The sequence below is a fragment of the Cryptotermes secundus genome, unplaced genomic scaffold, assembly GCF_002891405.2.
Source record: "Cryptotermes secundus unplaced genomic scaffold, Csec_1.0 scaffold246, whole genome shotgun sequence".
Classification (NCBI taxonomy): domain Eukaryota; kingdom Metazoa; phylum Arthropoda; class Insecta; order Blattodea; family Kalotermitidae; genus Cryptotermes; species Cryptotermes secundus.
Genome location: NW_019742444.1, coordinates 486,012 through 511,929, shown reverse-complemented (window position 1 = coordinate 511,929; position 25,918 = coordinate 486,012).

The following is a 25,918-nucleotide window of genomic DNA, read 5'->3' as shown; positions in this document are numbered from 1 at the left end:
GGATAATGACGCAGATAATTATGCCATCATTTGAAAGTTCAAAAAATCTATATTGGAAATCTCATTAAACATAAACGACTTTCATTATGTAAGTTTTCCTATTTAAAATGCCACGAGAAGCGTCAGACAGGGTCTCTGAAATCTGTTGTCTTCTGGGAAGTGAGGCAGAGTACTCTGGTAGAACGTTACCAATGTTTCGACGGAATTTGCTGCCTCTATCTTCAAGAACATTGAGGCGGCACGTTCCTCCGAAATTCTGGCATCATCCTGACAGACTATACGCCGTCACATCCCAGGAGAAAGCCATCTTCAAGTCATATCAGTTGTAAGTCATGACTGGTAGTCACCACTTCAATCCGGGTTCAAGACCGGGTCAGTCAGATGGGATTCGGGGTGAAACTGTGACAAACTGTGTCTTAATCATCTTTTATCATGCCAGAGCTACGTGAGCCTGCGCATTAGCTAAAATTCGACTCTTTCTTCAATATCATCTTCTGATTTGGAACTTGACAAAAATGAAACTTATGAAGTCGTGTTTTTTTACTTTCTTAGCACATCATGTAAAAAAGCAAGCAATGGAGAGATTATATATGCCAACACGTATGTTCCACATCCGAAACTTCAATAAAGAAAAAAAAAACTTCGTGGCCTGTAGTCCGCAAGCAAACTATACCGACCGAGCGACCGCCGCTTGTCGGCGAAGTTAGTGCCAACTTTAGCGGATAGAAGGTGTCGCACGGTCAGCACAACGATTCCCCACGGCTGTTTATCTCGGTTTTCTAGACCTGAGCCGCTATTTCCTTGAAACAGCTCCTCAATTATCCTCACGAGGCTGATTGGACCCTGTTCCAAGACCCAATACTTCAAGTGGAATTTGGGGTGGACAAAGTGGCGCTGGGGCAGGTTTTCTACGAGTACTTCGGTTTCCCCTGCCAATCTTCATTCCACCAATTGCTCCACAATCACCCTCACCTATCATCTGGGGGCTGGTACAATATGCCAGAAGTGGCCGCAGTACAGGGGACTTAGTCCAAACCCACTAGCAATAAAAAGAAATACTAGAAACGTCAACTACATTGTACTCATTAATACCAACATTGAATGAATGAAAGAATGTATAAGGGTTGGACCAAAATTATGCTGCGGCCTTCAATGATCTATTGTACTAATACCAATATTACTTACCCAGTAATCTTAGTAGACGGACCAACGAACCTTGTTCAACTGCCAATAGTGACCGGATTGTAACACAGTCGCGTGAACTTGAATTCTACAGCCAGAGCTGTCCCTCTTCAGTTTACTGAGAGACCGCATTGTACATCAGGCATCTAATCGAAGGTCGAATTGTACAGAATGTACATGTTCCGATACACCGATACAAACACCTGAAGCAGAATCACTTGAATGAGAAGTGTACCAATGTACTTCGAAAAAAATTACTTAAATTAAATATTACCGTGACGACGGTGACCATGAAATCAGCCGCTAGAAGTTCCCTAGATCGTACTGATATTGCTTATGAACTTGGACTTATAAGAATTAAATAAATTTCATTTATTTATTATTGTTGTGTAAAAATTTATAATTGAGACACTGCACGGATATTTGGTAACAACTTTCAACAATGTTTTTTTTTTCTTCTTCAAGATTCCTCGCTTCTCTTCGGGGACACGCGGCAACGTATTTGGTTGAGGTACTATGTAACAAGCCGGAAGGTCTTGGGCTCGAGTCCCGATTAGGTAGATTTTTTAATTCACCTAAATTTTCCAGCCGCACTATGGCTCTGGGGCTTATTCAGCCTCTAACACAAATGAGTACCAGGAATCTTTCGGGGGGTGTGGGGTAAAGGACGGCCGGCGCGTAAGACTGACAACTCACCGCCATCTGTGAGCCGACTGTCTAGAAAATATGGGAGCCTCGAAGTCTCACAACCCTACGGGCCTTCGCGTCCTGTTACAGGAATAGTTTAACCTTGCTTCTCTTTAAGAGGAGGAAATAGCTGACACGTATTCTGAGGGACAGAAGAATATTGTCGCGAGTGCACACAACCAACATGCGGTCCGCGTGCAGCCAGTTGGAAAGCCCTGGTTTGAGGCATGACGTAAAGCACAAGAGTGAAGTGTGACTGGGGTCCGTTGGTACTGGGGCCTCACATGAGCCTACTGTACATGCCCTTGATGATGACGACAAAGACAGTCATTGGCAGAATGATGATTATTATGATAATACTGAAGTAAGTGAGCTAAAATTGTCCCTGTGCTTAACTCATTACACATCACGCCATGAAGACGTATGGAGGATCTGTGGTAAGGCTCGACCATTCTCGACCTCGGCACTTGATGGAGATGAATGGTCAGCTTCAAGTTCCAACCACATTAACCCCGGGAAAATATACCACGGTGCCATCGGACATGAGGTTAGGTGGGCCCCAACGCCGTTCTGGACGCTGTGGAATAAAGAAAAATCTGCTGCCGCTTCCAAGAATCGAACCTCGGTTGTCCAGCATAACCACTGTTTTTTTTAATTCGCTTAGTGGAGGGTGGAGTCCAACTGGGTCCACTCGGCACAGCGACCACTGATTGGCCTATTGTAGCCTGCCCCGGGTGATTATGATGATGGAGTATTTGGTGGAATGAAAATTGGCAGAGGAAACCGAAATACTAGGAGAAAACTCGCTCCAGCGCCACTTTGTCCACCACAAATCCCACTTGACCAGACCCGGGATCAAACCCGGGCCGCCGCGGTGGGAAGCCAGCGACTAACCGCTTGAGCTATGGCGCGACCAGCTACTGTTTTTTTTTTTTATTGTTAGTGGGGTGGGACTAAGTCCCTTGTACTGCGGCCACTTCTGGCCTATTGTACCAGCCCCAGATGATAGGTAAGGGTGATTGTGGAGCAATTGGTGGAATGAAGATTGGCAGGGGAAACCGCAGTACTCGGAGAAAACCTGTTCCAGCGCCACTTGGGTTACTCCGGCTCACACCAAGTAGTTATGCTCGGAAATAAAGCATAAATTGCAGATCGGTCCTAGAACTGAACATGGAACTCGCCCTAGACGCCTAAGCCAAATGTATTTCTGAGGATTCCCGTTACGGTGATTAAGGCTGACGCATCATTAAGTAAATCTCATATTTACACCGGCAGACAGATGTCAATCACGTGTTACTGGACCCCGCTCTGCTTTGCATTTAAACATTACTGTCATGTCATCCTGTTAGCCGTGTCAGCTGCGGGCTGTGTTGTGCTGGAACGAGAAAAGCGCAAAGATATTCCGTCGTGCAGTCTGTTGGAAATCTACCACCGTTTTTGAGGAACATGTCTCCTCGATCTTCTGTTGGTTTCTTGTTCGTCTTATTATTCGAGTCTGAAGATGGAGGCCACATGTTCCTCCAAAAAAGTTGCTTGATTTTCTCTTGACTTCATAACCACCCCTGTATGAACCTCAAATCCTATTTAGAATAGCAGAGATCAGATTTTCGTCTAGGGTGTTTCACATCCCGTTTTGTTCTCTTATCCCACCACAGTGGCCGCGCCATCTAAGGCGTGAACTGTTTTCGCCGGCTTGAACACTGGTGTCGTGGGTTCGAATCCCACTCGAGGCATGGATGTTTTTTTTTTCTGTATTTATGTTGTCCTGTGCAGGTAGCGGTCTTGCGACGGGCTTATCCCCAGTCCAAGGAATCCTACTGACTATAAAAATTAAGAAACTGAAGTGAAATGAAACCGCTTTCACCTGCAGCGAACTGAGCCCTGAATCCTAAGTTATCCGGTCCGTAGCTGGGTCGCTACACAGAATGAAGCATCCTGCCTCAGTGCGAGAACTGTGTACAGCGGAGTCACACGTAAACCCAAAATTACTGAAAATCCCTTGAACCTCCCATAAAGTACATACTTCTCTATATACTCTGTTATATGTATATAACAAAGACTAGATATACATTGCCGGTCACGGTAGTCGAGCGGTCCAAGGCATGAACTGTCTTCGCTCGCTTGGAAGCCGGGATAATGGGTTCAGATCAGACTCAAGGCATGGATGTTTGGTGTGTGTATCCGTTTATTCTGCGTTTGTGTTGTCCTGAACATTCGTCCAAGGAGTCCTACCGTCTGTAAAAATGATCATGAAACTGAGAAATCAGTCCTATGCTCCGAAGTGGGAGCGAAGATGAAGAAAAAAATATACAAGAAAAATGTACAGTAATATTATATTTAATTACATAAAAATATATATATAGAGAGAAAGGAAGAATAAAAGAAAAAGGAAATCATTAAACCTGAACACACACCATTCGTCCTGGATTATATACCGTATTTACGCATGTATAGGTCGCACATTTTTTGCCAAAAATTCAAGAGGAAAACTGGGGTGCGGCTTATATTCGAAATATTCAAAATCACACTTCATTTAAAAAAAATATATTCATAATTAGTAATACAGGGTGTTCTGCTCCTGAAATAATATTCCAAGAAAATTATTTTTTCTATAATTTCTGTCTGAAAATTGTGCTGCGGCCTATACACGCACGCGGCCTATACATGCGTAAATATGGTATATTCTTTTTTTTTTGGATCAGAGCATATGGGTCAATTCGTGTAAGTTATATTTCCAATTAGCTTTGTTTTTCTTATTTATATTTCCACATGAACTACTTTTCGTGTATTATGTATTTATCATTTATATTGGATTATTTTTAACAAAAAAAATCGGGACTCAAGGAATTCCCCCACTCCTTAAAATGATCTCTTTTAGTCAAGTGTTTCTGTAGCTGATGCTGACACAGGCCTATACGTCGGAGCATGAGTGTTGCTAGCACACACGCAAACTGAACAGGAGTTATACCATAGTCACGGCTCCGCTCACGCATTTCCAAAACTCTGTTCGTATAATTCATGCATTTAACTCGACATGGAAACATCTGCTGCATTGATTCAATAAATCTTATGACTGACATTCCTGTGATCTCAGACTTTATCTTAGGCCTATATATGGAGCTCTTCCGTAAGCAGCAGAACATATTGTGCGCAATGTTGACGAAATTCCATGCCCTCTGTGACGTCAAATATCGTGATGTTATATTCAGCATTCATCCAGAAGACTGGTATATGGATGTGCAGTTGCTGGATCAATGAATGTATGAAACAATTGGATTACAAGACCATTACCGCACTACGAAAACTCAAATCAATACCACGTATGGGACCTTGAACTTCTAAACGAAAACGAGACACCTAAGTTCTTAACTCGGGATTAGCAAAGAAGTGCGAATTGTGCTGCACATTCAAGGCAGACGTATATTTTCTCATGGCGAATCCAAACATCGTTTTCGTAATTATGTGAAGTAGCCCTTCTTCTGTTTTTGCACGCATCACACCCATAACGACCTGCTATACTGTGGCTTATCAGAATAACCATATCGCCAACCAGTGCTGCATTGGTCGAGAGCTTGGTACGTAGATTTTGACACCCGGTCGCTAGTTTTTGGTCACGAGGATTTCTCAGGCCTGATGTAGGCTGCTGTTGTAGAGTAGTAAATTCCAGGTGCCGTGAATTTTGAGGTGATATTCTGACCAGAGGGTACCGGAGGGACGAGGTGATATTCTGACCTGATGGTACCGGAGGGAAGAGGTGATATTCTGACCTGGGGATACCGGAGGGACTAGGTGATATTCTGCCCTGAGGGTACCGGAGGGACGAGGTGATAGAGGTGATATTCTGACCTGGGGATACCGGAGGGACTAGGTGATATTCTGACCAGATGGTACCAGAGGGACGAGGTGATATTCTGACCAGAGAGTACCGGAGGGACGAGGTGATATCCTGACCAGAGAGTACCGAAGGGACGAGGTGATATTCTGACATGAGGGTACCGGAGGGACGAGGTGATATTCTGACCTGATGGTACCGGAGGGAAGAGGTGATATTCTGACCTGGGGATACCGGAGGGACTAGGTGATAATCTGACCAGAGAGTACCGAAGGAACGAGGTGATAGTCTGACCTGAGGGTACCGGAGGGAAGAGGTGATATTCTGACCTGAGGGTACCGGAGAGACTAGGTGATATTCTGCCCATAGGGCACCGGTGGGACAACAGGATGGCACTTTCAGTGCTGTCCTTCCTTCTTGGACACAGCTGCAGTCTCCGTAGATGCTGGACGATGCGTGCTATTGTCTTTCGCCAGATACTCAGTTGTCCATGACCAGAGACATCTTGGGGGGTGTTTGCAGTGGATCCAGATGTGGCCGAAACGCTACGTAAGGCCAGTCTAGGGCCTGTGGGCTTCGACATTGTTGAGAATATGGGAAAGGTTGGTAAGAGTAAAGAATTGTTTATGACTTCTGGCTATGTGCCAGGGCCACAGAGAATAAGGGCAAGGATAGAGTTGATATTGGGCGCTAGAGTGAAGGGAATTTCACTGACATTGGTTTAATACTAATGCTATCAAAATCCAACTCCTGCAGGGCAAGAGTTACCGTATTTACGCATGTATAGGCCGCACATTTTTTGCCAAAAATTCAAGAGGAAAACTGGGATGCGGCTTATATTCGAAATATTCGAAATCACACTTCATTTAAAAAAAATTATATTCATAATTAGTAATACTCCTGAAAAAATATTCCAAGAAAATTATTTTTTCTATAATTTCTGTCTGAAAATTGTGCTGCGGCCTATACACGCACGCGGCCTATACATGCGTAAATACGGTATATCTTTGGAAGAGTTATTCACTGGGAAGTATCAGATTACAGACTTGCCAGGCTTATCTGACATCAGGCAGAAGGCGAAGTGGTGTAATATTTTTCTTGGGAAAGGTAGGTTAGGATAACCTTATAATCGGCTCTAAGCTGGCTTCATATAAGAAGCAAAATTGTTTCTGTGCTTAAGTATCAGGCTAGGAATACGTAGGGAGAGTGGAGGTATAGCTCCACTCATTTATAAGATAGTCACTAGGTGGAGGGTAACAGGCAGTTTTACACCTGGCGGAAGAACCCCGGTACCCATTTGATATGAGGCTCTGAAGATCTGGACGCTGTGGAGAAAGTAAAATATGCTGTTCCTGCCCTGAATCCTCGGTTGTCGAGTCCGTAACCTAGTCTCTATACAGGCTGAGCTAACCGGGCTCTACATAGCAACGGTCTCCTTTCCAAATCTTTGAGGAAGTTGTGAGAGTTGCACGAGCAACGACCGCGGTCATGGAACCGGTTAGCTTCCGGTTCTGCAGCATCTTCATTCCTTTCCAGAACTCGCCATGCAATAAAACGCAACGTCGCTAATAAACATCCATCAGCAACAACAGCTTTTCAAGGTTAAAATAAAACTAGCATATTCAGAGCTGAACGTCTCGGTAAAAACACGTTTTGTCCACACGCAGCACCAACTGAACAGTAAAACTGAGACGTAATAACGTTTCTATTGGTTGGTGTCATCAGGAAACACTACAAGGAATCAGATACTGCTCCTGAACCATGAAAGAGTCAATCATAACCAGGGCCAGGATTTTGATGACCTGAAAATATTTAAAAAAAATGACCGAAAAAATCCATAAAAATGACCTAAAGGAGAAAAGAAAGAACGCTTCGCTTCCATGTTATTCACATTTCAGAAAACATAGGAAGAAAAAATCCCTAAAATGGACAAAAATGACAAGAAATACCCTTAAAAGCCCAAAAAATTACCCCCCAAATGAAAAAATGACCTTAAACCTAAACATGTCAAAAAATGACAAAAAATTACCTATAAAGTTTGCATTTCTGTAACAAGCAGCTCATATCCGAGATTTATATATTTAAGAGCATCGCATAGGATACAAGGAAAAACAGATGACATGTCATCAAAATCCGGGCCCTGATCATAACTTAAGGAATTTTAAAGAAGAGCCACTGTAAATTCTTGGCTGTAGCTTTAGTGGCCGAAGCTGATCAAAATGAAATTTTTTGGATTTCCATTCTCATTTCTTATAAAACAAATGGGGAGCATTATGTAGGATTTGAGGTACTCTGGAATATAACGCCGTGTAGTCAGTTGAAAGTCAACTGTCGTTTCGGAGCAACATGCCGCCTCCATTTTCAGGATCGAAGAAATAAGCTGATTTTTGTTTACTTTCTTATTCGACTCAGAAGATGGAGGCGGTATGTTCTTCCGAAACTAGGATTGAATTTTAACGGACTACATGTCATTATATTCCTAAAGATAGAACTCTTCAAAAGGATAACATTGTTCTCCAAGTAAATATTTTCCAAATATGTTCTCGCAATTTTGTTGCTCTTCATTTTCGGTTATTGTAGATACAATTCTGCTGCTGCAAAGTTATATATACTGTACTGCTCCCCCCCCCCCCTTGGCACTACATCCCCAGTGAGCCTAGGCCTACCTCCATGAACTTCTCGGTTCACTTCGATTTTCCTAGATATTTCACATTCGGTAGGACTCCTTGGGCGGGNTGGGTTCGAATCCCACTCAGTGCATGGATGTTTAGTTTGTGTGTGTGTGTTTTTCTGTGTTTGTGTACAGGTAGAGGCCTTGCGATGATCTGATCACCCGAATGTGTAAGATCTAGAAAAACCGAAGTGAACGGAGAAGTTCATGGAGGTAGGCCTAGGCCCACTGGGGCTGTAGTACCAAGGAAAAGAAATTGTTATAAGTAGTCGATCACGGTAGCCGAGCGGTCTAAGGCATGTACTCTCTTCGCTAGATCTGAAGCCGGGGTCATCGTTTCGAATCCCACACAAGGCATGGATGTTGGTATGTGTATGTGTTTATCCTGTGTTGGTGTTCTTCCGTGTTTAGGTAGAGGCCTTGCGACGAGCTGATCACTCGTCCAAGGGGTCCTACAGTCCGTAAAATTGTTCATGAAACTGAAAATCAGAGGCCAGGGCCCAAGGGAACTGTAGATTCAGTGAAAAATAAAAGTTACTGTTTAGTATCATATGCTACTGAGTGGCGTTTCGGATAAACAACAGGAGAATGAGTGAGCTAACAAATAAGTATGACAAAGATGGCCAACTTCATGATTCATTCTGTATGTCTACTCGTATATATTCAGTACACACGGATTTCAAACTCTATTGATGCTGGCGCCAAATTTAATGATTTCCTCTATTTATCGAGACGTATATGAGACAATACTTTACAATAAGCTTCCTCCATAGTCTCTATAGCCTTACAACAGCACTCAAATAATGCAATTTTTATACGAAAAAAGCTTATTAAAAGAAGACTTCACATAAAAACTACGTTGTTGTAGCTTTGATGTCCATCATATCTTAAAAAAAAGAGAACGCCTTTGTAGTCTAGGGATCAGAGTTCCTGGCTACAGATCCAGAGGTCCCGGGTTCGATTCCCGGCGCTAATAGATTTTCTGAGAAGCAGTGGTCCTGGAACGAGATGCACTGAGATAACTGAGGAGATACTTGAATTTAAATTAGCGGCTCCGGTCTAGAAAACCGAAATTAACGGCCATGGGGATTCGTTATGCTGACCACGCGACACCCTCTATCCGCTAAATTTTGCACTGACTTCGCCGACAAGCGGCGGTCGCTCGGTCGGTATAGTTCGCTTGCGTACTAAAGCCACAGAATTTTATTAATCCCTCAGGAACAACCAGGACAGTTTACAAATATGATCAATTTTATATATTTTTTTTTTCACGTAATATCCTTGAGACTGAGGCTAACCTAAGAAAAATACTACAAGGAACTATATCTAAACTTCAGACTACACTGAGTGTGCCTTACGCACCGGCGTTTTGAATCTTTCAGAACAGGCAGCCCGTCTGAGGTCAGCAGCTAAACGGAAGTTGCCACGTCGGTCTACACATGCTTAACTGGAGCATGTCGAAAGCTTGCTTACTTACTTCTTCTATGAAGAGTAAAGTAAAATGCTATTAAAGTAACGCCCTTAAGGAGCTTTGTAATAACCTGATGTGTCTGAAAATGTGCATCTGTGATGATACCGTAGTTGGACTGTTACGCACATATTTAGCATTCAGAAGGTCCCAAATTCGATTCTCTTCTCGGAGGCCGGCAATGCTGATTTAGATTTCTAGTGGTATTACTCAGCATTCTGTCCAACGCTGGAAGAGAATCTTAAAAGAGAACTTAATCCTTCCTCTCTCACCCAATATTCCTTGTGAGAACAGAGAGCGTAAGGAAATAGAGAAGGAGGAACAGAAACGTATAGGTTAACTAATTAAACACTAGGTCAAGAAGACGTATGGGGGAGTGGATGTATAGCTCCACGTATTCTTGATCTCGGCTCTAGTTGGAAGTGAGTGGTCAGCTTCACGCCCCAGCCGCTTTGCTTCCGATACCAATTCGATAGGAGGCTGGGTGGGCTCCAGAGCCGGTCTGGACGACGTAGAGAAAAGAAAATTGTTGACCACACCGGGACTAGAACTCTGATCCCTTGGTCGTCCAGCCCGTAGCCAGTCGCTATACTGTGGGGAAATTATATGGGCTGTTTTATAATGTACAGCTTCTTAACTGGTGAACATAAGTAATTTTTAACGTTAATGCAACAGTACTTTTATTTATATAGCACGCACTATATGTTTCGACCCCAAATTGGTCATCTTCAGTTACTGCAAGTCTCTCACACACAATTACCGAACTGCAACGCAATCATAAATAATAAAATATTGTTGCCTTGACGGTAAAAATTTTATGTGCTCATTCTTTATATGCAGTAGGATGCGATCCTTAAAAATTCATAACTGGTACTGTTCACCCAAAATTATTAGAACGGTTAAACGAATAAGAGGGGCGGGAAATGTAGCACGCATGAGGGACATAATAAATATATACATTAATTTAGTCGGAATATATGAAATGAGATCCCACTTTGAAGGCACAGACAGTAGTTAATTTGGATCTTTTCTTTTTTTATTGCTAGTGGGGTGGGACTAAGTCCCTTGTACTGCGTCCACTTCTGGCCTATTGTACCAGCCACATTTAATAGGTGAGGGTGATTGTGGAGCAATTGGTGGAATGAAGATTGGCAGGGGAAACCGAAGCACTCGGAGAAAACCTGCCCAGCGCCACTTTGTCCACCACAAATCCCACTTGACCAGAACCGGGATCGAACCCTGGCCGCCGCTGTGGGAAGCCAGCGACTAACCGCTTGAGCTATGGCGCGGCCTAATTTGGATCTCAATGAAATGGGCTGTGAAGATGAGGACTCAACACATCTTACTCATAATTTCTTCATGAATTTTTATCTTCATCTGCCATTGTTGTTCCCCAACATCTGAAACCTCTCATATTTTCGAAGAATTCATTAGCTTCCAGTAGGTTTACATGTTTTTGTCCTAGATTCTACTGACGAGACACAAACATACAGGTCAACTTAGTTTCTCTGCCATTGCTTTCTCATATTGTGAACGGATATACGCATATTGTATTATCTTATGAATTTATTCCTGAGACCCCTACACAGGGGTATTGTTTCACGGAAAGTAGGCAATATCAGAGAGAACACTGTCTAAGAAAGGAAAGTTAAGACAGTAATTAAGGTTCTACAGCCGTGTGACAATGCAGAAATGCACGCCATGCAAAGATATTCAAGTCCATCACAACATGGATCTAGAACGCACAACAGTAAAGACCTTATCTGGAACAGTTTCACCAAATGTGCGTGATGCTTAAACAATTTGCCTGACGATACTTATCTCCATTCATACCAGCACACACCGATAAGCAGGAAGCATAAATACGAGCATAACAAGTTACTGAGTAGGCAGCCACAGCACGAAGTAATAACTCCATCGCCTTCGTGAGAAGCCGTCAGTCGTGTAGTTACGCAAGAATTTCCCAATATTTTATGGAACCCGAAAGTTCATTACCATGACCACAAGAGCCCTCCACTGGTGTCTGTCCTGAGCCAGGTCAATCCAGTCCGTACCACCCCATCCTATATCTTAATGTTATCCTCCCACCTACGTCTAGGTCTTGCTATTGGTCTCTTTCCTTCTGACTTTACCACAAAAGTCCTATATGCATTCAGCTTCTGTCCCATACGTGCTGCATGCATTGCTCATCCCATCCTCGTAAACTTGGGCATTGTAATTATGTTTAATGTGGAATACAATCTATGAAGCTCCTGATCATGCAGCTTTCTCTATCTTCCTATCACTGCTTCCCTCTTGGGTCCAAATAGTCGCAACACATTTTTTCCAACGTACAAAGTACTGCAACACTGAACATTTACAGGCTGTGATGTAAGCCTATCTATTCTATTAGAGAGACCTCAAGTTAGAATCAGAATATAGCTGTAAGTTGGGTCACTTTTATTTAACATAAAAAAACTCACGGGTCTGGGGAAGTGGGATTTGTGGTGGACAAAGTGGCGCTGGGGCAGGTTTTCTCCGAGTACTTCGTTTTCCCCTGCCAATCTTTATTCCACCAAATTCTCCATCATCATAATCACACGGAGCAGGTACAATAGGCCAAACAGTGGCAGATGTGCCGAGTGGACCCAGCTGGATGCCACCCCCCACTATGCGAAATTAAAAAGAACATTGATCAACGGGAACATAATATTCAAACTTTTGCCGTAATAAATAGAAAGAAATGCATTATATTGCTTATTGTAAGAAGAGTCCGGGGGCGGATAATGGACGGTTTTGCTTGTACCACAAACAAAACAAACTCCATGGCTTGTGTCCACAAGCGAACTATACCGACCGAGCGACCGCCGCTTGTCGGCGAAGTTAGTTCAAACTTTTGCGGATAGAGGGTGTCGCGTGGTCCCGCGCAACGGATCCCCACGGCCGTTAATCTCTGTCTTCTAGAGCGGAGCCGCTATTTCCTTGAAATAGCTCCTCAGTTATCCTCACGAGGCTGAGTGGAGCCCGTTCCAGACCCACTACTTGCTTGTACCACAGAAAACATTATTAAACTTCAGTAACGTCTGTTACTGTGTGGACTAACATGCAGCGTTGCCTGCATGAGTTGCAAACGCTAAGCCACAGACTAGCCGTTCTATGAGGGTTCCTGCCACATCTTGACATATTTCCAGCTTCTGACCTGGTCAAGAGCGACATACAGCAAGGTGTTCGAGTATACAGCTGTCAGACAGGCGATACATCACACACAGAGGTCAGGTCATCTCGGGCCATCAGTGGTGACCACAGAGGTCATTAATACACCTATGCATCGTATCAAGGACATGGGAAGTTTCTAAACTTGTATATTTGGCCTGTATAGGATTATTCTTCTTACGTGTCACATACACAGAGAGGTACATTAGCTAGCGGCGGCCCGGGTACGATCCAGGATCTGGTCAAGTGGGATTTGTGGTGGACAAAGTGGAGCTGGGGCGGGTTTTCTCCGCGTACTTCGGTTTCCCCTGCCAATCTTCATTCCACCAAATTCTCGATCATAATAATCACCAGCGGCAGACTACGATAGGCCAATCAGTGGCCGCCGTGCCGAATGGACCCAGTTGGACTCCACCCCCCAATAAGAGAATAAAAAAAATAATTACACGTATATTAGCTATATTTGCAGCAATTATGCCAAACATAACGCTGTCCCCGTTCTCTATTAAGCACTATTTCGTGAAGGTATGGGCACTAGATGGAGGCAAATACTCAGCTTTACACCCCGGCCGTTTTACTCCTAGGGATAGAGCCCCCGGTTCAGAGCCGCTCTGGACGCTGTAGTATAAAGACAAATATATTTCGGAAGTCAGGTCTCGAAACCGGTCCATTCAGCCGCTATTCGACTGAGCTATCGCTGCTCCTCTTGTACAGAATATAATTTTGGTTTCTTCAGAGACTGATTCGGGGTGACATACTCGTATCAATCAAATAAACGAATAATCGTTTTTAAAAACGTTAGTTTCTAACATTGAGCACAGAATGTTAAATAAAAGAAATGAAGTCGTAAACCGCGGTGCCGTATTCCACTCCGTGTTTCGAATAAATTGAATCTATATTCAAAAAATAGTAAACCTTAAAACAAAGAAAACAAACTCCGTGGTTTTAGTCCGCAAGAAGACTATACCGACCGAGCGACCGCCGCTTGTGAGCGAAGTTAGTGCCAACTTTAACGGATAGAGCGTGCCGCGTGGTCAGCGTAACGAATCCCCACGGACGTTAATCTCGGTTTTCTAGACCGGAGCCGCTATTTCCTTGAAATATCTCCTCAATTATCCTCACGAGGCTGAGTGGACCACATTCCAGACTCACTGTTTCTCAGAAAGTCTGGTAGAGCCGGGAATCGAACCCAGACCTCTGGATCTGTAGCCAGGATCTCTGACCACTAGACCACTGAGGCCTTAAAGCTACTGTAATTTTAAATATATAAAGCAGAAGAATCTGTTGCAATGATTTTACTGTTGCATCAGAGACTAGTTCTTGAGACGCTGATCCTCACTCAGCTGGTCAGTGCCGTGTCTCCTGGACTCTATCCTGAAGCCAGTCCACATTTACACGTGTCTCTATTATTACTCATGTAGCTGAACCCTTCTTGATGAGCCACCAATTCTGCAGCTACTCAAGAATTTCCAAGCATTTTATGGAACCCGAAGATTTATTACCGTGTTCACAAGAACCTTCCACTGGTCCCTATCCTGAAGCAGATCAATCCAATCCGTACCATCCCATCCTCTCTCTCTAAGATCCATTTTAATATTGTAATGGTGAGCATAGTTGCCTTCTAAGCATATTATTTTCATTGGTTGCATCGTGTTGTGTGTCTCAGACAATATATATGTAGGAACTATGTCGCAGTAAATAAAGATCAAAATGTAATATGGAAATATTTGTTGTGCTGACGGTAGCGTGGGCCCTACATTTACCGTATTTACGCATGTATAGGCCGCGTGCATGTATAGGCCGCAGCACAATTTTCAGACAGAAATTATAGAAAAAATAATTTTCTTGGAATTTCCTCGATCTTTGAACACCCTGTATTACTAATTATGAATATAATTTTTTTTAAATGAAGTGTGATTTCGAATATTTCGAATATAAGCCGCACCCCAGTTTTCCTCTTGAATTTTTGGCAAAAAATGTGCGGCCTATACATGCGTAAATACGGTATATTCAAAACATATTTCTCTATTAGTAAAAGTTTACTTCAACTCCCTTTATACACCTTCAAGCGGTAATATTTAAGCAAACTGTTATATTTACTTTAGTTATCAGTATCAGTTTATAATGTGGCATACATTGACAACATTTTGAACGAGAGTGTCAGCGGCTAGGCAATTGGAAGAGACGGACATTACGGGCCGTGGTAACGGTCAGTGCTGCAGTGCGTTAGGAAAAGAATGTAAAAACACCTTAAAGCACGTGACTACACACAAGCGGCTGCTAAATGAGCAGGTTTCTCCTTGCTATCCGTCCATGCCGTTAAGCTCACGTGACGTAGTTGTAAGCCTGCATACTTGAGGCCGCGCCATAGCTCAAGCGGTTAGTCGCTGGCTTTCCACCGTGGCGGCCTGGGTTCGATCCCGGGTCTGGTCAAGTGGGATTTGTGGTGGACAAAGCGGAGATGGGGCACATTTTCTCCGAGTAATTAGGTTTCCCCTGCCAATTTTCATTCCACCAATTGCTCCACAATCACCCTCACCTATCATCTGGGGCTGGTACAATAGGCCAGAAGTGGCCGCAGTACAAGGGACTTAGTCCCACCCCACTAGCGATAAAAAAAACTACTTGCTGGACGATAGGGTTGCGGTTTCTGGGAAGGACAGGAAATTTTCTCTCTCCCATTATGTCCACGTGCGCTCTAGATCTCTTCTTGGGGGCTCTTTCGGCACGGCAAACATGGCCAGAGCTTGGAGTTAATTCTTATATCAGGAACAGGTTAAGAGATGAATTCCTGACGCTGATTAACGAAACTAAGAATTCTTATTTCTTCCTTTTGCTTTATTTCTCGACGCTGTCAGTATATAGGCTATGTAGCATCGAATGACTGTAAGTTGAAAGGAACAGAATATGGGATAATTACGAATTTACCTGGAGGAACTACGGAAAACACTCAGGAGATTCGAATCGAGCAACTCCCGAATATAAGCTTAAAAAGCTGTAACTCTTTACTTAGAGCTTTACCAACTTTATCGATAAAATTTATTATTAAATAATTCAGCGCTCACTCTGTACTCGACACGTACAGACATTTAAGCCTCCGACCACTAGAACCAACGACTATATCAGCAAGCTGTCTGAAAGCAGGCCCTGAAGTTCCCATAGACATTTGTTGTGCGTATGAAATAGACTGCTTCCTACGAGCAGAACATACTTTTTACAAGTCGGAAAGTTGCGGGTTCGATTCCAGATGAGGTCATTGGATTTTCTTTCAATTTACCTAATCCTTCCTCAACCTCCTATCCAAAGTGTATCGGGGGCCTTTTCCCCAGTGTTAAAGCGGCCGGAGACTGAAGCTGACCACTCATCTTCAGCTAGTGCCGAGGTCAAGAAAATGTGGTTTAATACCCCCACTCTCCCATACGCCTTCATGGCGTAGTATTTAATAAGCTGAGCACAGCGAACAACTTTACCTTTTTTTACGTTTACCTAATCCTTCCAGCCCCACTATGACCCTGGGGCCGTGGTGATTCGTTGCGCTAACCACGCGACACCCTCTATCCGCTAAAGTTGGCACTAACTTCGCCGACAAGCGGCAGTCGCTCAGGCGGTATAGTTCGCTTGCGGACTAAAGCCACTGAGTTTGTTTTTGTTTTCTTTAGTAGTCTTCATACTCCAACACGACACATTCACTTCATGTCAGAAAAGTAAATCATCATATTTTTCTGCTATTCCACAGCCAATCAATTGGGAGAAAATAAATTATATCTTCTACATGCTATAGTATCTAAAATTAAACTAGTTCAGTTAAAGAGCGACTTCGCATCTTCGTTTTAAGTAATCACTGAATGAACATAACATCGCACAGGGCATGAATGGTCAGTTGACGCTAAGCTAAACAGCGACTTAACCAGAATGTTGCGACATGCATTTGCGATGTTGACACTCTCATTATGATCATGCGATAATTTATATTTAGCTTCTAATTTGACAACGGAAACTAATGAATCCCACTAACAAAGCTAGCAATATGAAATGTAAGATTTGAAATTTATGCAGCCACTTTGGTGGAACTTTGGTTCCTCTCTCGCTGATTTTTCTACCCTGAAAATTGAGCCGATACGTCCCTCCGAAACGTCAGTTCACACAAGATCTATTAGGCGCTACATCCCAAAAGACTGTATTCGTCATAGCAATATGAAATTTTGTATGAAGTTAGTTTATGAACACAGAGCGAACTATGTACGAATTTTTGCAAGATTTGATATTGCACGGCGGTTGGTTCCAAGGTTACTGTTTTCTGGGACATGACGCTGCGTATTCTGGTAGAGAAACAGGACTATCGCCGTTTCGGATGAATCTTCTGCCTTTATCTTCTACCTTAAAAAGAGGAGGCAGCAGGTTCCTCTGAATGTTGCTATATTTCTGCCAGAATGCACGGTGTCACATCTCGTAAAACATGAATTCTTATCTACAGCAATTACAGAAATTACAAAAATGGCGACCGAATGTGTGAACTTTCGATGTTACAGTTTATCTGGAAAATTTAATGCATTCAAAATCTGTAATTACGTAATATTTTTTTTTTGTCAACAAAAAATCAATACCTAATACTATAAAAGTAAAAGATAAAGTTGTTCCTGTACTTAACTAAGCACTACGCCATGAAGGCCTATAGGGGAGTGGATGTATAGACATACGTTTTGTTGACCTCGGCATTAGTTGGAGGTGAGTGGTCAGTTTCACGTCCCGACCGCTTTACCCTTTGGGAGAGCCCCCGGTACCCGTTGGATAGGAGGCTGGGTGGACCCCAGCGCCGGTCTGGACGACATGGAGAAGAGAAAATTCTTGATATTACCGGGACTCGAATTCTGACCCTTCAGTCGCCCAGCCCGTAGCCAGTCGCTATACCGACTGAGCTAGCCCGGCCACTGCAATGACTAAATCCATGGTAATTAATCTAATTTAATTAACTTGAATGTATACATTATTAGACAATGACGGCTCATGAAGCTTTTACTAACGTTTTTTCTTTGGCACTAACTTCACCGACAAGCGGCGGTCGCTCGGTCGGTATAGTTCGCTTGCGGACTAAAATCACGGAGTTTCTTTTGTTTTTTTATTTCGAAGTTTTGTAACATGATAACACGATAGGGAACTTCATAATATGAAGAATTACAAATATCCTTTGTGCTTCTGACTTCATGTCGTTTCCTAGCCGATACCTCTTCTTGTTGAGATGGTCAGGGCATGTAGCACGAATGGGGCGAAGAAGAATGCATATAGGTTATTGGTGAGAAAGCCGGAAGGAAGTAAACCACTGGAAAGATCAAGACGTAGGCGTGTGGACAATATTAAAATGGAGCTTAGGGAGATAGGATGGGATGGTATGGATTGGATTGAGGATAAGGACCAGTGGAGGGCTCTTGTGAACACGGTAATGAACCTTCAGGTTCCATAAAATGCTGGGGAGTGTTTGAGTAGCTGCAGAATTTGCGGCTCCTCAAGAAGGGTTCAGCTCCATGAGTGAGAGGTCCGATACTTCTTATTTCACTTTGTACACACTTCAGAGTTATGTAATTATTACAACTTTATGTCATACAGTTTCTAATTATGATTCCGAAAGTTTTGTCTGATCAATTTTATTCTTATAACATGTGTACTTTGAGAAAGCCTATGGCACGGCTACTGATGAGGCTCGCTGAAACTGGGCAGACAATCAGTCGCGTGCCCTTTGACGGGTTTAATCGCAGGCACATTTATAACGTCACACACAAATTCACTAGACCTTCGTATACAATAACAAGTACCGTTGTCTAAATTATCATATATGTGTGGAACTACAAGGACGAAACACTCAGAGCCTTTACAAGGAAGCCTCTACGTCTTCCAGCTGCTGACTGAACGCCCGCGTTCATGGCGTGGTTGCTTCTTTGTCGTCCTGTTTCCCGCCGATGGCAGCCATCTTTCCCCACATATCATGATCGTTATCGTTGTAGTCTATGTAGTCTCTACACAATGTTGTCTGGTAAGTGGGTACCGACGTTTCGGAGTCACAGGCGTAGGACCCTGAAGATCTAGGTAATATTTTCCCCTGAAAGTGGCATCCATCTACAAGGCAATATACTCGTAGTGTCATAACCCAGAGACCACAATATACAGTATATCCCTAGAGCCCTGAAAGCCTCAGACGTAGTAGAGGCAGGGGCAATGCGCATGCGTTTAATTGTTTAAATAAATTTCTTCCTGCCACGTTTCATCATTCATCAAAGTCACATATTTTTTAACCTGATTCTATACAAACATTCTATTAAGAGAATGTAAATAATTCAAAAGAAGAGATCAATCAATCAAATAGAAATCATAATTTTTTCGTCTTTTTTATTTTTCCAATTTAATGGCCTTACGGAAAGGTCAATAAAATCGTTACGATAACTACTTTCTGAATGGTTTGGTAGGATTCCCAAAATACTTCTAGCGTTCTCTGTACAAAGTCCATAAAATTCACAATTAACCTACAGAACCAAAATTAAATATAAAGTAAAAAAGTAAGTAAAGATATTCCTGCAACAGGCCGTGGAGGCCCATAGGGTTGTGAGATGTTGAGGTTCCCATATTTTCTATAGACAGTCGGCTCACACAGATTATGTGCTCAATTTGTACACTTCATGCATGAAACGCATAGAAGTCTCAGTCAAACTTGAACAGTGGAATGTATTGGACAATGTTCCATTTATTATGCAGAACCTATATGTGCTGTACGGGCCCGTACCTGTCTGCACTCCCGACCTGTTTAAATAATTACTACAAAGTTACGCAGGAGAAATATTCACATTTCGTGACGTAACATTGCCTTTGATGTGCAGAATACCGCAAGCTGACGGGAGATATGTTTCGCCTGTCACTCCTTCTTTACATTCCGAGATATGTAACAATAAACAGAGGCTTGGTAAGATGATTTCATAATTTTCAGCTCCGCCTGGGTCTTCCACGCTTCTCCTATGAGTTTGGTTATATATACAGGGTGTTTCACGACTTTAGGGCATAACTGCAGGAGGTGATTTCCTAGATCTTTGTGATCAAAAAAGTTCAAATAAACATGTGTCAGATTTTGGACGGTTACGGAGTTATGACCGTTTTTTCATTCCCGTACACGCCCTCGTGTGAACCGCGTCTATCATCTGGCAGGTCGCTATTTTTAGCCAGCTACAGACAGAGCGTTCTCGTTATCTCGACACTTGAGAGATACCTAAGGCGTGGTGGGTTGGTATGTCCGCGCGGTTCACAACCGAGCGGCAGCCTGCTTTGCGGCCGGCGGTGGCAATCCAGAGGTTCAGGTTCGATTCCCGGCGCTATTTGAACCTGAACCTCTGGATCTGTAGCCAGGAACTCTGACCACTAGACCACAGCCATACATGTAAACTGTCTGATTGAGGCCTAGGTGTATTTCTAGGGTGATCGGAATGCGATTTCGAATAACTTTTGTCAAGTAGATATAAATGTTCACCTTGCAATAAGTACGTTTGTAGCCTACTTCCCTTATTTTGAAAAAAAAATAAAAGTAGGCTTATATGATCACCATGCTCTGTGTGTTTGTGTATCCCTCCAAATAACTTTTGAATACCTGAACCAATTTATATGAAATTTAGTACGTACATCATTGCACCTGAGCCCATCTTAACTGCATGCTTCATAAATTCCCTCCATCAGTTTGTGTGTCTGAATGTGTTATCCCTCTATCGTTGCTAGGCAACGGTTGGTTTAAAACGTTACCGCTGTAACGAATACACGCGCAACAATAGAAGAATTGTTGAACGCGTCTGTTTTTGTGCTGTCCATGCCTTATTAAAGGAAAGTAGGTTATTAGTTGTTCCAAGAATTTTTGTTAGGTTATGGAACTTCAAAAGCCTCAACGTCGCCTGCATGAAAATATGTCCACTTTCCTTCGAGAAGGGATAGGCCTTGGGTGCAGCAGGAACACTTTAGACTCGGCTCTAGTTGGAGGTGAGTGGTCAGCTTCATGCCTCGGCCGCTTTGCTCCCGCTACCTATTAGGTAGGAGGCTGTGTAGGTCCCAGAGCCGGTCTGGACGACGCAGAGAAGAAAAAATTCTTGATCCTACCGGGACTCGAATTCTGACCCCTCGGTCGTCCAGCCCGCAGCCAGTCGCTATCCCTAGTGTGCTATCCTTGCTCCGTACATCAGTCAGTACACCTGAGAACTACATAACAGTATACCGTTAACTGCTGCAACGTGTTATTTCATAAGCAGCTTCGTTCAGATATTGTGCCGACCGTTTCGAACGGGACCGCTACTTTTCCATACATTTCTCGGCCGCCTGGGCGCCCCCATTTCCGTGCACACAGAGAGGTTCACACTTCTAAAGTGTCGTGATCTTTATTTCTGCGAAATATAAAGTTTTCACGACGCTGGCTGTGAAGACTGTCTTCTGGGATGAGTCCTCATACTCTGGCAAGCAAAGCTTAGGAGGAACATTCTGCTTCTGTTCCAGAGCACTCGTCTACCCTGAAAATGGAGGCAGAATGCTTCCCCGAAAATCTGCTAATAATCTACCAGACTGCACGACGTCACATTTCAGACGATAATACCCTTAATTTATCCTACTTTTTGTCACTCATAAGACAGTACTAAGGCTAATTGAATTGGTCATATCTTACGCGGTAACTGCCTTCTAAAAGAAGTTACTGAAGGAAAGATAGAGGGGCGGATAGAAGTGACCAGAAGAAGAGGAAGAAGACGTAAGAAGATGCTGGATGACCTTGGGGACAGAAGAGGATACTGTCATTTGAAGGAGAAAGCTCTAGATCGCATTAAGTGGAGGAACTGTTTTGGAAGAGACTGTGGACCTGTCGTCTGACAGATTACTGAAGGAATAAATGATAAAATGGAGTAGAGAATGAAGAATGGAAGAAATAAAGGAAGAAAGAAAGAAGAAAGAAAGAAAGAAAATGTGTCGTTTTAAACGAGATTACCTATTCCTGTTATTTCCCTCAGTGCCATGTTACGTTTTTCTGTAACAACTGAAGAAAAGGCACCGCTTGGGAGACTTAGACATACAGGATAATATTAAAACATAAGTCTGTCCTGTGCTTAATTGTTAAAGCACCATGCCATGAAAACATACGGAGGACAGCCGGGATAGCTCAGTCGGTATAGAGAAGGGCTACGCCATGAGCTGCCGGGGTGTGATTTCCGGCAGGAGTTTCTGATTTTTCTCCACTCCACAGCGTCAAAACCAGCTCTGAGGCACACGCAATCTCTTATACAAAGGGTACTTACAGGATATTATTAAATGTAAAAAGAATGGTTTTCCTAATTAATTAATTAAGCATCAAGCCATTAGAAAGGGGAACCTCGGCACTAGATTGAGGTGGGTGCTCAGCTTCACGTTCCTGCCGCCTTACAGTCAGGAAAGGGCCTTGATACCCACTGGATAAGAGGTTGGGCGGGCCCCACAGCCCGTCTGGATATTATGGAGAACAGAAAATTCTTCTAGCCCCTCCTGGAATCGAACCCCAGTTCCTAGGCCGTCTAGCCGAGCTGGCCGGTAAAACAGGCAAACAGCAAATTTGCCTTTGTCCTGAATTAAGGACCAGGAACTGAAGACGAATGGAGAAGTGGAGGTATTACTTCACCTTTCCTAACCTGGGCAGTAGATAGAGGTGAGTGAACAGCACCGGGGAGGTTTCCCCCGGTAACCGTTTAATAGGATGAAGAGTGGGCCCCAGAGTGATCTGGACCCCATGGAATAGAGAAAAACCTCTTGTTTCTGCCGAGAAACGAACNGAAGAGTGGGCCCCAGAGTGATCTGGACCCCATGGAATAGAGAAAATTCCCTGTCGTCCAATCCGTCGCTGTACAGACTGAGCCTCGGATAAAATTAACTTAATTTTCAAGGAAAATGACTGGGTTCATTTGGCTGAAGACAGGTTTCAGTGGTGACTTGTGGACAGAATAATTCATTGCGTAGTTGTGCTATTATCAGTTTCTCATGGAGGTTCTACTCCTCAAGTTTTTTTCTGTTAGTAGGGGGTGGAGTCCAGCTGGGTCCACTCGGCACGGCGGCCATTGATTGGCCTATTGTACCTGCCCCACGTGTTTATGATGATGGACAGTTTGGTGGAATGAAGATTGGCAGGGGAAGTCGAAGTACTCGGAGAAAACCCGCCCCAGCACCATTTTGTCCACCACAAATCCAACTTGACTAGACCTGGGATCGAACTCGGGCCGCCGCGGTGGGAAGTCAGCGACTAACCGCTTGAGCTATGGCGTGGGCAACTCCGCTAGTTGATTATATATTTTTTTAAGTGCTCGTATTTGGCTTCATCTTCTCATGCAGAAAAGGGGAGATCTCAAGCTCACGTGGCAACAACTGCCATGTACTACATAACAGTTCTCGCCTGATCACCGAAGTTTAGCAACATTGGGCATGGTTAATACTTGGATGGGTGACCACTTGAGACCCCTCGTGATATTGGCGTTCCTTCATGCCGATCACAGTGGCCGCAAGCAAGAACTGCCTTCGCCTGCTATGTTTTGCGCTGTCCTGTGTCCTGTCCTTGCGACGGTCTGCTCCTTCGTCCAAGGAGTCCTACCGACTGTGTAGAAAGATCAAGAAACTAAAAAAGCAGCCAAGGTTCAGCAAGGGACTTCAGATTAGCCAAGCGGTCTATGGCATGTACTATCTTCGCTCGCTCGGAAACCGGGGTCGTGGGTTCGAATCCCACTTAGGGCATGGATGTTTAGTTTGTGTGTGTGCGTTTTTCTGTGTTTGCGACGAGCTGATCACCCGCCCAAGGAGTCCTACCGAATGTGTAAGATCTAGGAAAACCGAAGTGAAAGGAGAAGTTCATGGAGGTAGGCATAGGCCCACTGGGGCAAGTGCCAAGGAAAAAAAGCAGTTATGGGTGTCGAATTCCCTTAAATTTTGATCACTGTTCCTATTCTTTGATGTCTGGCTTAGGAAAACAGGTTTGTAGCTGCGTGCTGTTAATGTTTCTGTCCGTGTGTCGACATTCCTTCCCGTAACTACCGGACAGATAGTTTGATTCTAGTTGCATTAGAGATATGGCTGGCTCTAAACTCTTATTACCCAGGGAGGCTACTCGGTTCGACTCTCGGCTGCCACACCGGCTATCCTGAGGTGTTTCGTGGCTTTCTTCAGTGCATCCAGGCAAGTTTCCGAGATAGTACTTTGATTAGTCCACGATCGCTTTTTTTCCGAAGCCTTTCAAATTCAGCATTCACCAATCATCATACCATAGGACAGTCTAAATATTGTATAGATGCTGTATTAAAATACCGTATTTACACATGTATAGGCTGCACATTTCTTGCCAAAAATTCAAGAGGAAAACTTGGGTGCGGCTTATATTCGAAATCACACTTCATTTAAAAAATATTATATTCATAATTAGTAATACAGGGTGTTCTACTCCTGAAATAATATTCCAAGAAAATTATTTTTTCTATAATTTCTGTCTGAAAATTGTGCTGTGGCCTATACACGCACGCGGCCTATACATGCGTAAATACGGTAACACACACAAAAAAATACAAATACACGTTTTATTAACACAACGCCATTAGAGGCCACCAAGCATTGTAGTTTCTATTTGTTTATCGACAACACAATATGGTGGCTGTGCGAACCTCTAAATCGGAACCGACAAGTTTGCAATGTAACAACATGGAATTATGTGTCCTCATAGATTTTCGAGGAATATTTAACGTTGAAATCACTCTCTTGTACAATGCAGGTAACAACATGGCAGCCATGCAAAATCTATATAAATCGTTTTATTTGACAGCGACAACTAACGAACCGCTAAAGTTAGGAAAGAAACACTTCGTAAAGGAGTATGTTCTAAACATGGCGACAAAGTCTGTATAGAGAGATTTCTCATACTAACAGCCACAAACACGGTAACGTAAGCAAACTGCAATAATATCTAAAGAGTAGCAGATTTTAAGAATTTATAGAAGTGAAACTAATGAACGTAAATAGATAAGTAATTTATATAATTATTAACTTCTAATTTAATTTAGGCCTATCACAGTGGTTGTGGGTTCTAATGCACGAACTGTCTTCGCCATTTCGAACGCTGGGATCGTGGTTTCAAATCCCATTCAAAGCATGGATGTCTGTGTGTGCGTATATTGTCCTGTGTGTAGGTAGAGGCTTTGCGACGGGCTGATCACTCGTCCAAGGAGTCCTACGGACTGTGTAATAAAGATTACGTGACTGAGGAAGACACCAGGGCCCAACAAAGAGCTGTAGAGCCATTGATGAATGAATGAATTTAATTTAGTCTCAGCATAAAACATTTACAGGGAAGTGACACGTGAATTTCTTTCCAAAACTTTTAGGTATGATCTGTGAATATGGATGTCTTCGGTCAGTATCGAGTAATGTTTTAAACCAGGTCAAACATCCCTCCGGATGCATGTTCGTCATATTCAGTCCAATGATCAAGATGTGAACACCGTAAGAACCTGTAACGTATACACGTCATGGAAATCCAAACTGGTTTGAGTTGCTTCGTGTTAGAAATTTAATTTCTTTAAAAAGAGGACAAAACCCGTTGATGGACTTGATGTGCTATGGATCTGCAAGAGTCGTGAAGTAAAAGGTGGAGAAACATTTCCCAAACTGGTAGCATTGTTTTATAAAGATTCAATTCACGTAATTAAAACCAAAATTTAATTAACCAGAAAAGGCCTAGCGGGACCTCAAGGGCAGCTTTGAATAATCAATACAAGTTATGAAATTTAGTCATTTTCTGTAAGCGTAAAATTGTTTTGCAGAGAGTTAGAATGTAGTATAAATACACATCTGGTCAGTTCGCTTAGGGGGGGGGGAGTCAAAC